This window comes from Lissotriton vulgaris, chromosome 9, assembly GCF_964263255.1.
Source record: "Lissotriton vulgaris chromosome 9, aLisVul1.2, whole genome shotgun sequence".
Taxonomy (NCBI): domain Eukaryota; kingdom Metazoa; phylum Chordata; class Amphibia; order Caudata; family Salamandridae; genus Lissotriton; species Lissotriton vulgaris.
Genome location: NC_141697.1, coordinates 379051387 through 379067007, shown reverse-complemented (window position 1 = coordinate 379067007; position 15621 = coordinate 379051387).

The window sequence follows — 15621 nt, the reverse complement described above, 5'->3', positions numbered from 1 at the left end:
AAGTAAGTAGACGAAAAGTTTACTCAAGAATATTTAGTGTGACATTAAATCAAAATTATTGTATTATCGTTATACAAATCATTTGATAAGTGTTGTATTTTGTTACAATTAACAGTCAATGCAAAATGGTTAATATCATGTGTAACAAAAGTTAATTATACAAAAAGAAAAAGAAAACAGCCCTATGCATTTCGGGTTCAACAGAACCCTTCTTCAGGGGTTCAAATAATTAAATCTTATAATCTTGTTTTTTCTTGTAGTTTTCAGGTCAGTTCTATACTCGGGCACTACAAAGCACATTACTAAATGTTACAATAGAATTCATGATAGTTTGTACATTAATCTAGATAGGATTAGCACTCAAAAGAAAAGACGGATGTAGGAGATGAGGAAAAGGTTTACAAATTTAAGAAAAGTGGGATGTAAATTAAAAAGAGAGAAGTGCGTGTAGAAAAGATATAAGGGAGAAATGTGAGTATGTAAAGCTCGTAATCATGAATTCACCGCCAGTTGATTATACAGAAAGACCTTAACCACCAGTGACCCACACATCTGAATTGTAAGTTTAACCGTCAATTTTTTCTTACCCTAGTAGTATGCATAAAAGGTCAATAACTCCTGTATGTCATAACCTTTCTCGCTGCCGATACAAAATCTAAGGAAGGTAAAAACAGTTTGCCTAAGAACCTATGTTCCTTAAGTATGCACTGTGTGTTTTAATTAGATGTATCGCTATAGCTTACCCCATCCGGAAAACTATTTAGCTCGACTGAACCATTTAAGTGGCAACAATCAGTGCCCCCATCTGTAATGAATAAATGAAGCCTAAGTAAATTTATAAGCTGAATAGTTAGCTACGTGAGATACAAAGCGTACGTCTGTATTCGCTTAACAAGTGTATTTAAGCTCTCCCCGATTGCAGAAATCGCTATCCCTGTGCCGATTCTGAGTACAACACAACCGTGAGCTGAAATAAACGGAGGATAACATGAGTTCTAGGAAGTCGACTGATTTAAACTATTCTGTCTAACCGCAACGCCATCACAGCCTACCTTTCTCGCCCGCGTGCGTTGACCTCTAACCACCAAATTCCTTCCGGTCACAACATCCGGTTCCATTCTACTCAGCATCTTATACGGCCGTGATTTAAGACTAACATAACTTTATACACAACTTCTAATGCCGGTAATACTTAAACAAAAGTTCACGAAAATGCGCTTTGGGTCACCCTTAGCCTCTATTTCTAAATAACCGTACTATTAAAGCCGCTACCTCTAAAGTCCATGTGTTATGTGTGCAAGGAGAAAGACTGAAATTATGTTTTAAAGTGACCACACAATTGGCTAGTGAGGGTGAATAGTTAGGAAGAAAAAAATTAAAGAAAAGGAAAGTATGTGCTAATCATGTACAATGAATTTATATCTAGATGCGTATCATGATGAATAATCACATTTTCATCAATTTGAAATATTGAAATATAGCAAATGCGAACTAATAAAATTTCAAGATTCTTTCTTATAATCAATATGCGAATAAAGACGCTGTTCAAATCACTAGTGGATGTTTCATTACAAAAGATATATATCAGATTTATCTCCTATTTGTTCCAATTCGAACAATGTCAATAAAAGCAAGTGTTTTAATACAGCTTGTATGTCATATAGCCTCTCTCTAGAAATTACATTACAAAAGGGAAAAGAGTATTGTTACATCCTAGTTCGATTGTGTCGCGTTGATTGGTTACATATCAGCATGTAACGCTTCCGTTGTTAAAGTTGTCACAATTAACTCAGAAATGACAGTAGCGTTCAAAAGTTACATCAAGCATGATCCAAAACTCCACATTGTTGAACATTATTTACAGGAAACAAAACAATTCATATTGATCATTGAGCCCACCCAGATTAAGGGTGCCAAGTTTTTTAATCCAGAATGTTTCCCTACGTGATAATGCATTATTTTGATCTTTAGCTGTGTGTTTTTCGACCAATTCTAGAACTGTAAACCTTAATCTGAGGTATGGTATGTGATTCCTTTAACCAATGAGTGGCTAAGCTTGATGTGAGAGTTTTGTTGCATATGGTGCTTTTATGTTCTATGATGTGAGTTGTAATCTTCCTTGACGTGCTACCTACATATAACAATCCACAAGGGCAGCGAATAGCATAAATTACCCCTGTTGTGTTACAATCAGCACTGTGTTTGAGTCTTATTTCTTGACCAGTTTTGGGGTGTTTGAAAGTTTTACTCGCTATCACATTGTTGCATTGGCCGCAGTTTGGGCATTTTCACATCCCTCTGTAGTTGGTTTCGTCGGTTGTGCATGGATTTTTCAACATTTACCTGATATGTTCCCCTATGGTATGTGCAAAAATGGGAAGGATTTTTGAATAGGTGCACAAAATCAGGTTAATTGGCAAAGATTTCCCAATGTTTACGTATAATCTGTTTAATTCTCTGCAATTGTGTAGAGTGTTTCATAATAAATACTATGCGCTCATTTGTTGACTTTTGAGATTTTTGCAATAAACTAGATCTGTCCAACTGTGCAACATTTTTTTCTCAGAGTACTCTAGTACTGCTGCCGGGTACCCCTTTCCTTGTATCTCTCAACCTGAGCTTTAATCTGAGTTGGATCTGAGGATATTATTTTGATTCTGATGAATTGTGAGGAAGGTAAGTGATTCTTCAAGTTACTCTGAGGTGCACTTGTGTAATGCTAGGCATTATTAACATCTGTTGGCTTGTGGAATACTGTAGTGGAAATTCCTTCATGTGTTTTGCAAATTTCTATATCCAAGAATTGTATCTTGTTTTCCTGAATGTTGTGGGTGAACTTGATTTTAGGATTGCGTTCATTTAATTCTGTGATCCGTTCTACCAATTCTGATTTACTTCCTCGCCAAATGATCAGAATGTCGTCTATGAATCTCAAAAACAACAATATTTTGTCCGTACACTTAGGATCTTTTAAGATGAATTGGTATTCAAAGTAAGCCATGAAGGTGTTTGCATACGCTGGGGCTCCCGAAAAGCCCATAGATGTACCTGTTCTTTGTAAAAAATATTGTGATTTCCACGTGTAGTAACTGTGGTACAATGAGAAATGTAAAAGTTCTATTAGAAAGACACTCAATTGTTGATCAAGGTCAGAGTTCAGGAGTCTCCATTCCATGGCTTCCAATCCTTCCATATGCGCTATAGACGTGTATAGTGCTACTACGTCGATGGTGCGAAGTAACGTTGTCTCATCTATTTGATCATTTACAGATGCAATCTTGAGAAGACAGTCTGTGGTGTCTTTTAAATATGTATGCCAAGATTGTACTAACGGTTGCATGTGATGGTCAATGAAACGTCCAAAAGGTTCATGGATAGAACTGCATCCTGCCACGATGGATCTAAAAGGTGGATTATTGACATTCTTATGAATTTTTGGAAACATGTATATGTGTTGGACTTGTGGTGTGGTAGTTCTGAGGTATTTTCCAGTATTGGCATTAATTATTCCTATGCTTTCAGCTCTGGTGATGATTTCTTCCAAGTGTTTGCTGAATTCATTCGTAGGATCTTGATCCAATTTAATGTATGTTTCACTGTCCAATACATGTTCATTAACTTTGAAATCATACAGTGAGGTATCCATCATTACTATTGCTCCACCTTTGTCAGCCTGTTGGAAAGTGATTGCTGGGTCCTGTCTTAAATTATTCAAAATCCTCATTTCTTTTCTGGATAAGTTCTTCTTCTTTGGTGTCTGATATTTGATTGTTTCGAGATCCTTTTTCACTAGAGTTTCAAAGTTGTCCAATGTTTTGTGTGAAATAGGAGACGTGAATTTACTTTTTGGTTTGAATTTGTCTGGTGGTCGTATATCTCCGTTAGTGGTAATGGTGGAAAAAAACCACTTAAGTCTTAATTTTTGTGGCAATTTGAATAAGGCTATTTCTGTTTCTAATCCATTGGAGACATACGTTGGGACAAATGATGTGCCCTTATTTAGTACATTCTCTTCTTCAGATGTTAATTTCCTCTTAGAAATGTTCACCACTAGGTTACTTTTTTTATGATCCGTTGTGGTCGCCCGCTTTCTGGTACCTTTTTTGTGACTTTGTCCCCTCCGGATCCGTTTGTTCTTGATTCTGTTGATTGGTCTGGTGGATGTGTTGACGATTGGCCTTCTGCCAAAAAAGACGGTTTCCCACTTCTTGAGGTACCAGAAACCTGTGTGATACTTGAATCCTGCGAGACTAGAACCAGTGCAGGTGCTCTTTGTAAAGAGAGATCTTTGTCTTGGACTACACTTTCTTCTGAGGAGGTGTTCTTAGGAGTTTTGGTGAAAAATCTCTTCTGTGCATAGGCTTCCGCCCATGTGCAGGCCTCTGCGGAATTTTCTGATCTTTCGGTCGTAAACTTCTTTCGCGTGATTATCTAGACTTGTATTGATGTCCTCTAGTATTTTCGCCCAATCTTCCTCTGGCAAATTGGTGGATAATTCATGTTGGAGCTTGTGGATATCCTCCTTCAAATCATTCAGAATCTGGGATAGTTCCTCTATTATCAGTAATATAAGATCTAAGGAACACTTATTAAGGATAGCATACAATTTTGTCACAAACGTTTTGTTAAACTTGAACAGCATTGGCTTCAAAGCAATTCGTAGCCCCCTTGGTATTCTTTTTAGTTTATGGTATTCGATTAGTGTAGTTGCGATAAGACACTGGTTAATTTCCCTTCGCATTGTATACTGCAATTGTTTCAGCATTTGCGTAGTCGTGCCCTTTGACGTACTGAAGGTACGTACTTGTTCGATTAGAGAATAAATTGACGCTGCCTCATCTGTGCCATATACCTTAATGTCTGCTTGGTTTAATGTTAAATCTGCTATTTCTTTGAAAGATGCCATATTTATCTGTTATGTGGATGCTGGTCTAGTATATGGGCTGGAACCTAACTGCTATGTAAATGTTCGACCTGCACACCTTCAGTTTATAAATCCTCTAATTGTTTGTTCAACCGATCTTAATCCCTTTGGGGAGCTGCCCAGCTATTGGTTGTGCCCACAACCTAATCTGCGAACTGCTCTGTAGAGACGTAGACTAAACTCGGTCTGCTAGGTGCTCACCCTATTACCACTCCAGAGAGGGCAACAGTAGGGAAAGCGTTGGATAGCGTAGGGGTAAAAATTAATATTCCCACTCCAGAGAGCGCAACAGTAGGGAAAGCATTGGATAGCATAGGGGTAAAAATAGCTATTCCCACTCCAGAGAGTGCAACAGTAGGGAAAGTGTTGGATAGCGAAGGAGTAAAAACTACTATTCCCTCTCCAGTGAGTGCAACAGTAGGGAAAGCGTTGGATAGCGTAGGGATAAAAATTACTATTCCCACTCCAGTGAGTGCAACCGTAGGGGAAGCATTGGATAGCGTAGGGGTAAAAATTACTATTCCAACTCCAGAGAGTGCAACAGTAGGGAAAGCGTTGGATAGCGTAGGGGTAAAAATTACTATTCCCACTCCAGTGAGTGCAACAGCAGGGAAAGCGTTGGGTAGCGTAGGGGTAAAAATTACTATTCCCACTCCTGTGAGTGCAATAGTACGGAAAGTAAATAATTCATATATAAATATAAATATCATAAATATTAATACCAATTACAAAATAATTAAAATATTTTACAATTTTATAAAACATATTTATTAATCAATTAAAATTACAAATAAAAATTAACTAATAATAAAAATTACCTACTAATAATAATTATTTACCAATTACCAATACATTAATTTACAATATAAAAATAAATAAAAATTAGACACAAAAATAATATTTAACAAATGTAATTACTTACAATTAAAATACTTCCAAAGCTAATCCCCTATAAACACACAACCCACTACAGAAAATAATGTAATAAAAGTAACATATTTTATCAATTAATCAATTACAATAAATTACAAATTATATTTTAATTAATTACCAATTAATAATTAATTAACAATTAATTCTAAATAAATAACAATAAATAAAATAACATATTTAATTAATTATAATTAAATTATTTCCCACCCTAGTCCCCTATAAACCCACAACCCACTACAGAGAATAAATTACTAAAATTAACATATTTTTCAACTAATCAATACAAATTAATTACCAATTATATTTTAATTAATTACCAATTAATAATATTTAACAATTAATTCTAAATAAATACCAATAAATAAAATAACATATTTAGTTAATTATAATTAAATTACTTCCCACCCTATTCCCCTATAAACCCACAACCCGCTACAGAATTATATTACACAAAAATTAAAAATTAATATTAACTTACCTTAAATTCGAAATTTTTGTTGTCTATATTATGTCTAGTCGATATTATGTCCATTCTATAGTTTTGATTCGATAATATGTCCATTCTATTCGATATTAAAATGTTCTAGTCGATATTTTGGTAGTCTATATTATGTCTAGTCGATATTATGTCTATTCTATATTTTGTACTCAATATTATGTCTAGTCGATAATAAAAACTCGATATTTTGACTCTATACCAGTAATTAGGTAGTGAAATGCAGCAACAATTATTGTCAGAAGGTCCCTAATACCTCTAGACTCTGCCACCTCATCTGCTGCACATTGTCACGCTCTTGAATGCCCACCCCACCCACACACACATGCAAAAGATCCCACAAAACAATGCACCATTCGTTGACACACTCCCTTTGGCAGTTCCAGTAAGAGGTCATGATTCAAGCCGTGAAGAGTGGAAATTACCCACACTCTTCCTTGCACTGTTGCAACCGAACCACCTAGACCACAGGGCCAATTCACAAAGGCTTTATGAGCATGTCGGGCTAATTGATGCACTTAAGTGTCTTTGAAAATGGACCCTATCATCTTTAAGCTAGGTCTAAATTAACCTCTTTATTCAGTAGCTTACGTTATAATGATCACTCTTTTGACGAACATGAAATAAAATATCTTGCTCGTCTTTTCCCAACTATGGGGCTAATACAAAAGTGCATTTCTTAGTAAGTGAAGTAACACTGCAGGAGGCAGGATTACAAAGGCATGTACTCTTACATGCCTTTGGTCCCAATATTTTTAAACAAACCCTAAATTAATGTTTAATTTTAGTGTGTTCCTTTTTATTAACACTCTTCTGCCACATATGAAAACACCTTCACAGAGCATTCAGCGTGAGGTATAAACCTACAAACTCAATTCTATATACAGATAAGAAAGTTTAGTCCTGCTTTAACAGTGAACATGTACACATTTTTTCAGGATAGCAATCATATTTTAGCAATTTTTATCAAAGTTAATATTTTCATTTTTAAATAATAAGAGACCTCTAATAGCCTCCAAACAATGTACTGTTCCAATAATAAGAATCTGTGGTGTGAAAATGGGATTTATTAAGTCTGGATAATTTCTAACATCCAAGTCATATTTTATACAATTTATGCATGGTACGTTGAAATATTTTATTATATTCTTCTGTGAAGAGCACATTCCCAAAAAACATACTTACACCCAGGACTTTGCTAACCTTAGGAGAGAAAGAGGAATGTAGCTGATTTTGGTTACTTCCCGAAACATGAACCGCCCTTGAATGCCCAACCCTTGCCTTAACAAAGACCTGCGGATATAGACTTGCAAACTGTGCTGGTCAGAGTGGGAGGGACTAATAGATTCACCCTTGTCTCAGGGCCGACCAAGGGTATCTCTTAGAAATTGGGAGTCTGGGGAGATCTGGAGACCAACAAATCGTTGTCAAGAATCAAAAACACACAGGAAAGCTTTGCTTCAAAGTGAAAAGTGTCAGGAATGTCACAGATGCACAAATGGTTGAGGGATTTTCCTATTATATCTCACTCCTCCCAGATTGGACTTAAAACAGGAATGTTGCTCACCATCACAAAAGTCTAGTAAAACATGCCACTGAGAAATGCCGACCTCAAATTCAGCAGTAATAAGCAATGCATGCAAAAACATCACCAGATTCCAGCAGCTTTGGAATATTCCATTTGAAGGTCAATATCAATCATAAAAGGGCATGATCAATCTAGGCGTATAAGAATATTGAGCACAAAAATATTGTGTCCATAAATGTTCTGAAGGTTAATACACACAGATAAGTATAGATTTGGTATTCTCTAATTCTCTCTAACCTGACTTTATATATAGAATAAATAATGGCTAACTGTGTAATAGGGTCTTATATTGCTAATGAGGGGTTCAGGTGACATTTAAACACCCCAGGCGGAGCCCCAAAATGGCAATATAGAACCATATTACACCTGTTACTCGTTATGTATTTTTTATATTACAAGATCTATTAAGTGATTTTAGTACTCAGCAGAAAGATTTGGAGCATTAGAGCATAATCAGTTGAGCAACCATTGTCTGCTTAGAACTGCAGATATATCTGTCAATGTGTGTTTCTGTTGGGAATAATATGCTAATATTTAAAATGTGTTTTATGCAACAATGTGTATTATTCTAAGTCACATTTTGATTGCAATGCACATTGTAAGGAAATGAAAAACATATTCTAAAATGTGCTTTTCTATTATAGTATAATGAAGCTACGGAGCAGATTTAACAAGACATACATAAAGAAAGAAAATAAAGTGCAATGCGGGACAGCTTAGCTGCGGGATAAAGTTTTAGTGACAGGGTTCTTTGTTGAAAAGTATATTTTCAAACACTGGGGAGGATTCATTGGTGGATGCTTGCATCAAGGATGGGCTTGGATGGCTGCATTGTCAGATGTGCAGAGCAATGGCGTGAGAGCAACACTTTCATGAAAGCATGTTTTGCTTTCTCAGCAGTGAAGGAAAAACCAACTGTTATAGTACCATCAATGTAACTATTTTTTTTATTGTTAAGGGGTGCTAAATATCCTACAAATTAATTCAGTACTCTGGATTACGGGAAATAATTTACAGTTGTGACCTCTTTTCTGAGAAATATGAGTATTTAAGCCCTTGACAAACATTCAACAAGAAGCTCACCCATGTAATAAATAAATATCTCACAGACAAAATTCAAAGGTTAAAGTAACGTTATAGTTAGGTGAATATATCACCGACCACATTAATGTTTTGAACTAAAAAAGAAACATAGAAATTCACCAATTATAGTTAGCATAGCTAACTATGAATTGCGCATCCGTCATGCACTGTTTTGACCACACGTATTACATCACACATGACATGTTCTATTATATCATTTATGACATCACTGTTAAAATCTCAAATGACATCACTGATTACATCATCCAAGCTTCTTTTGCACATATTGCTCTATAAACTAGTACATTACTACAAAAGTTTGCTCCCACCCTGGTGGGAGCAGAGAAAAATGCTGATCTCGCCCAGGAGGGATCAAAGTTAAAGAGCCAGCTCCTCCTAATATCACAATGGGTGATGGCTCGGGAACCGACAGGGGCCTTGGTGCTTCAAAGCAAACCCCAACGATAAAGGCTGTTGTTGGTGCACCGGGTGGGTACTGTGGCACCCATTTTTAAAAACTATTAGCGTTTGCTGGCACCCACTGTTAGAACTGGCTGAGGAGCCAGCAGGGGCCCTAGGGGGCGCCTTGAGGCTCCCCTCATAGTCCCAAACTAATATAAAATACAAACAGGAACTGTGGATGCCTTGTGTGGGGAACAGGGCACCCAAAACGTTTTAAATGAAGAAAAAAAAGAATACTACATGAAAGTCTGGATCTATTCAATTATTAGTCACTGCTCCAGCAACGAGCATCCCATAATGCCTGGCAAGGGCTTTTCAATCATATTTGTATGATCATTGTTGTGCTCCTAAAAGGAGCAGGGGCACCTCCATGCATTTTGTTTAATATTCTGAAGATCTCCAGGGGGCACAGCACACCCAGCAACATTAAAAAACATTAAGGGCCTTATTAGGATGTCGGCCAACCGACACATAGTGGAATCAGGGCCAAACCGACCTCCACTTGGCAGTCCTGACCTTAGCATTACAATGCGACTGCACATGCTGCGGTCACATACTGCCATTTGTCTACAGGAGCTTGTTCTGTGGCCGTAAACTGGCCATAGCACAAGCTCCCAAAGAGAAATGGGAGCATCTGTCAATCCCTGCACTGCATGGCAGGCACCTCAGGTGCCCCTTCAGCCCCCATCCGAAGGCCGCAGGGTGAAAGGAGCCCTGTTAGAGGCCCCCAATGTCACTTTCAGACAGGTTTTTCATGTCGGAAAGCCCAATATGGAAAGCCTGTTGGAAACTGACATCGTAATACCTGCTGCGGAAACGCCATCCATAGGGATTAGGGGCAGGCCTCCGACTGACAGAAGGGCTCCTTGGGCCTATTGGAATCCAGTTGGAATGACCAACCAGTCTCACTTTCGACCACCTTCATCGTAATGCAGCAGTCGAAAGTTAAACCCACGATGAGACTCTTTCGGAGTCTCATCGTAATTAGGGCCTAAAATCCTGGGTCATGGATCCCATGCCTCCAAGAGTACTTACCATATTTTTTTTAAAGCATACCGATCTGAATCTGTAGGCTGTTCAGCTGGAGTGCAGAGCCTCCCTTGTGGTTGGTTCTATAGCTGTACTTTATGGCTTCAGAAATATTTTTAAAAAATCGATGTTACCATTTTTACATAACAAATGCTTTATTGTGAAGAGTCTGTGACAATTATAATTATTAAAGATTGCAATTTGTGAATTTATCAAATATGCATAATACATGTTGATGTGATGACCCTTGATAAAGCCAATAGGCCCCCTGCTTTTATATTTTAGTGTTCCTTTACCCTTCAACAAAGCCAGTAGATCTGCCTTACACTACTTATTGCTGGCTGGGGTTGAGTGCAGGGCATGGCCTCATACGGCAATGTACATCTTACTTAAATAAAACAAAAACTGAAATTCACTGAAAAAAACAAATGTTAATGGGACATTATAGTTAGATTAAAATGTCAGTTAAAACATACTGGTTTAAATCAACAAAACCACTGAAATTTGCCAGTTATAGTTATCTCAAGTAACAGTTAGGCAATCCTTAAAGTAACTATCATTCGAGCCCTCTGCATGCACTATTAATTACCTCACTTGTTACATCACTTGTGACATGTTCAATGACATCTTTAGGATTGCATTATTTTTTTAAATAATTTTTGAAAGAGGAAAAATACAACAGCCATTGCCTACATCCAATGGCCGGCGAGGAGCATAACACAAGAGGGGTGGTAGGAATGTGGGGAGGAGGGAAGGGGAAATTAACAAACGGGAGAAAACAAAATGGAACATGCCCTTCTAAATAATGCTTTTAAATATTATCAGTATCCATTTGTGAAGACAACCTAGTCATCAGTGTGAGCTGTGGAAGTGAGACGCAGGCAGGTGAGTTCGAAATAGATATCAGAGAGGTGCTGGATTCATGTTCCCCATGTTTTCTCGAATTTGGGCTTAATATGAGTCATTACAGCTGTAAAAATTTCCATGCCCTGTAATTTCCAGAGTTTATGTAGCCAGTCGGTGTGTGCTAGTACTGTGTCCGTGCCCAATCTAGACAATATAACCTGCTTCCTTGCACCAGGGCCAGGGTGATGGACTTCCCCCTTGTGGAATGCAGTGGATATGTTTGAATGTTGGGAAGGCCTATCAAAATATAGCTCGGGAAGCGGGGTGTCTCAGTGTGAAACCTTTGGTCGACATCTGCTAAGACATCTGTCCAGTAGCGATGGAATTTGTGGCAAAGCGACAGCAAATAGACAATTGCAGTGGCGCCAAAACTGGCCATCCTTCCCCTTCTGCCACTGAGCCAGGCGGGCCGGAATGTAGTACCAATAATGGACAGTTTTTAGTAGTGTTTCTTTACCTGATGCACTAGTAGCTGTTGTGCATGCTCGATGTAAAATATATGTCCATCCCTTTTTCATAAAGTTGCGTTTGCATTCTTCCTCCCATCTTTTCCTAGCGGGCGTGTATGAGGGGTTAGTGGTGGCGTTTAGGAATGCATATATATAAGATAGCAGCCGATGGTTGTCTTTTCTAGATAGTAGCCAGGGCTCAAATGGGGAGAGTTTCCTGCTAGCATGTGGTCTTACGGACAGTGATGTGACCCAATGTCGTACTGCTATGTAACACCAGTGCTCCGAATCTGGGATTCCAAAACTCTCTTGCATGTCTTTGAAATTTAATAGGCCGTGCTCATCCAACAGGTTACCAATGCGTTTGCAATTGGCTTTTTGTCATTGGACGTACGCTTGTTTATTTAGGGCCTGTGGAAAGTCTGGATTTCCCAGGATCGGGTCAGGGGAGAAATCAGATTAGAGAGCTGTTTGGGGGCATAGGTCTTATCCCAGGCTGCCACCGTAGCCCGGAAAACTGGGGAGATGTACACCCCTGCAGGACGCAAATGACGCAGAAGCCATGGAATTTTCCATGTGTGTGTTCCTGCCACTACTTGGTCCAAGAAACACCAATGCTTCTCGGTGAGTGGATGTTGCCACTCCATCAAAAAGCACAGCTGTGCTGCCAGGTAGTAACACATTAAGTGGGGTATACCCAGTCCTTCTTTAGCCATCGGTAGATATGCTCGTTCCCTGGCCACTCTGGCCAAATTACCACCCCAAATAAATGATATAATGGTGGATTCCAATTTTTTGATCATGGCTATAGCTATTTGTAGTGGCATCACCTGCATCAGATATAGAATCTTGGGCTGGAGAGACATTTTTACAGCAGCTATACGTCCCTGCCAGGATGTGGGTCGCCCATGCCAAGACTGAATGAGCGAACATGCTGTTCTCAGGAGTTCGGAGTAGTCATATTATGTTGATTTATCTACAGTTAACATTATAGTTACGCCCAAATAAGAGAACCCTCTTGTGGTCCACATAAAAGGGAATTCCAATGCGAATCACACTTGTTCATCATGGGGAATAGTGACATTTAGGGGTTGAGATTTGGTGTTATTGATTTTAAACCCAGAAACCTCTCCAAGTGTGGTGAGCTCCTCTTGTAGTGGTGGTAGCGACTGTCGGGGAATGGTGATAGTTAATATAATGTCGTCTGCATAGAGAGCTGTCTTATGTGACTGACCTCCCATCCATACTCCTTTGATGAGTGGGTGCCTGCAAATGTGTTCTGCAAATGGTTCCAAATATAACTCAAACAGGAGTGGCGAGTGTGGGCACCCCAGCTGCATTCCTGTAGAGACTGGAGAGGAGGGAGATAATGAATTGTTGACACGCACTAATGCCGTCGGTTTCTCATAGCTGCCCCAGATCCAGCTCAGGAAGTGGGGTCCCAAGCCATAGGCCTGCAGCACTGCCCACAGGAATGGCCAGTGTACTCTGCTGAATGCTTTTTCGGCGTCTATCGACAAAAGTAGTGTCGGGGTCTGGGCGCTAGGGGTTTTGTCTAATAGATGGAAAATACGCTTGGCATTATCCCCACACTTGCTGCTTGGAAAAAAAACAGATTGATTGGGGAGATATTGACCCAGCCTGAGTGCCAATAGTCCTGTAAATATCTTAGCATCTACATATGTAGCGAAATGGGGCAATATGACGCACAGGACTGGGGATCCTTCCCGGCTTTGGTTTTACCGTTATTATTGCAGTCCGCATAGACTCTGTAAGCGCTCCAGAATTGTCGATGGAGTTAGATAGTAGAGCCAGTATTGGGGGCAAGAGAGATGCATATTGCTTATAAAAGGCTGCTATGTATCCATCTTTCCCAGGGGCCTTCACCAGCCACCGTCTCCCAATCGCTTTGAGGAATTTGCGTTCCATTATGTCTGTTTCTAATTGAGCAGCAATGTTTACTGCAAGGGTGGTCACTGGTTGTTGTGCTACATATGTGGTGCCATCTTTGGTGAGAAGTTTGTCACTCCTATATAAGTGGGCAAAGAATTGGCCCACTTCAGTGGCTATATCCTCATTCCAGGTTTTAAGTGTCTGGTCGTGGACTATCAAGCTGTGTATCTGACGGGAGGCGGTTTGGGCTTGCAACCTGTTGGCCATTAGTTTCCCAGCTTTATTCCCCCGCATAGTACTTCTGTCATGTACAGAGTAAAGTGTGCTCAGGTGCATCCATATCAAGGGTCTTAATTTGTTTACGGGCAATAGTCAGTTGTCGTCTAGTGCGGGGTGAACCTGTTGTCCTATATGTTGTCTCCAAACCCCTCACTGCCATTTCCAGTTCCGTTCGCCTCGTCATGCGTTCCCTATTAAGTTGTGCCTCTATGGCAATGTGGTCTGCGTACCACTGCCTTGAGGATGTTCCATAATGCCTCTATTTTTGTGTGTGCGTCATCATTTATCACTAAGTATTCTGTGATGACCTTCGCTACTTCTTTAACAGCTGGGTCGTAGGATAGCAGTTTGGGTTAAGGCGCCACGTTTGCATCTCGGATTGTACGAGGGCAGATTAAGTGTAAGGTGAATGGGAGCATGATCTGAGATAGACGCTACATCGATCTCAGTTTGTGTCACCAATGGGAGTAGCGAGGCTGAGCCAAAAAAATAGCCAATTCTAGCACAAAATTGGTGCACGGCCAAGAAGGAAGAGTATGACCATGTGGTAGGATGCAATTCTCTCCAGGTGTCTACCAGTCCTGTGTCTGCTAACCAACAAGCACACTGCAGAGAGAATGTTCTGGTGAACCCAGTCTGTTGGGGTGATCTGTCCAGTAAGGTGTCAGGTACAATAATAACCTGTTTACCGCGGCGGCAATTCTGCCTCGGTGCAGGTGTTCGTTTGAGCGGGCGGGGCCGCGTCAGCCAACAGATGTGCGCAGGACTACCGAGGTAGTGCCCTCGACGGCTGTTGGCTGATGGGAGCACTTAAGGAGTTAAAGCCGCCCCTATCACATTTCGTGCATCAGGTGTCATCATATTAGAGCCATTTGTTTGCTTCAAAAAGGGCTCCTGATGGTCGCTGGGACAAGAAAGGCATGCTTTTGTGAACATGTAGGAATGAAAGGAAATGCGCAGTGAGAGCATACGGCCAGTGATTTTGGAATGAGCGACTCCCACTTTTTACCCTGGGCCTGCTGACCAGTACTGTCGATCAACCCATTTAGATCACAGCCTGCCCCAATCTTTTTTAAGGCAGTGGGTCTCCTGTAGGAGGCATATATTGAAGTCCACTGACCTTAGCTCGGACAACAATGCTATTCAGTCCCCTCAAGCTTAGAGTAAGTATTCCCTGCATGCAAAATTAGTAATTGCTGTTTAGGTCCACAGTGTAGTAGGTTGTAGTGGTGTACCTTATAAATATGGTGGAACACAGCAATTGACAAATTATTATGCAAGATTCATTTGATAACTGTGCAAACATTAAAACGAAATAAACACCAACATCAAGTGGTGCAAAACATGTGAATTCGTAGTAGGGGCCCTCGTCATCGGCCACTCGTATCAGTGTCCCAACATATGCTGAAGGTACGGATGCCTCCGCCACTGCGAGTTCTCTCAGTTGTTTAGGCTTGGACATGGGAGGCATCCTGCCTCGCAAAAACCTGGCCGCTCCACCAGACAGCATCTTCTCCATGTCTTCAATCTTACTAATTCCGTATAGGGCCTCTGGCTATGGCTGTCATCCTTCAGCCGC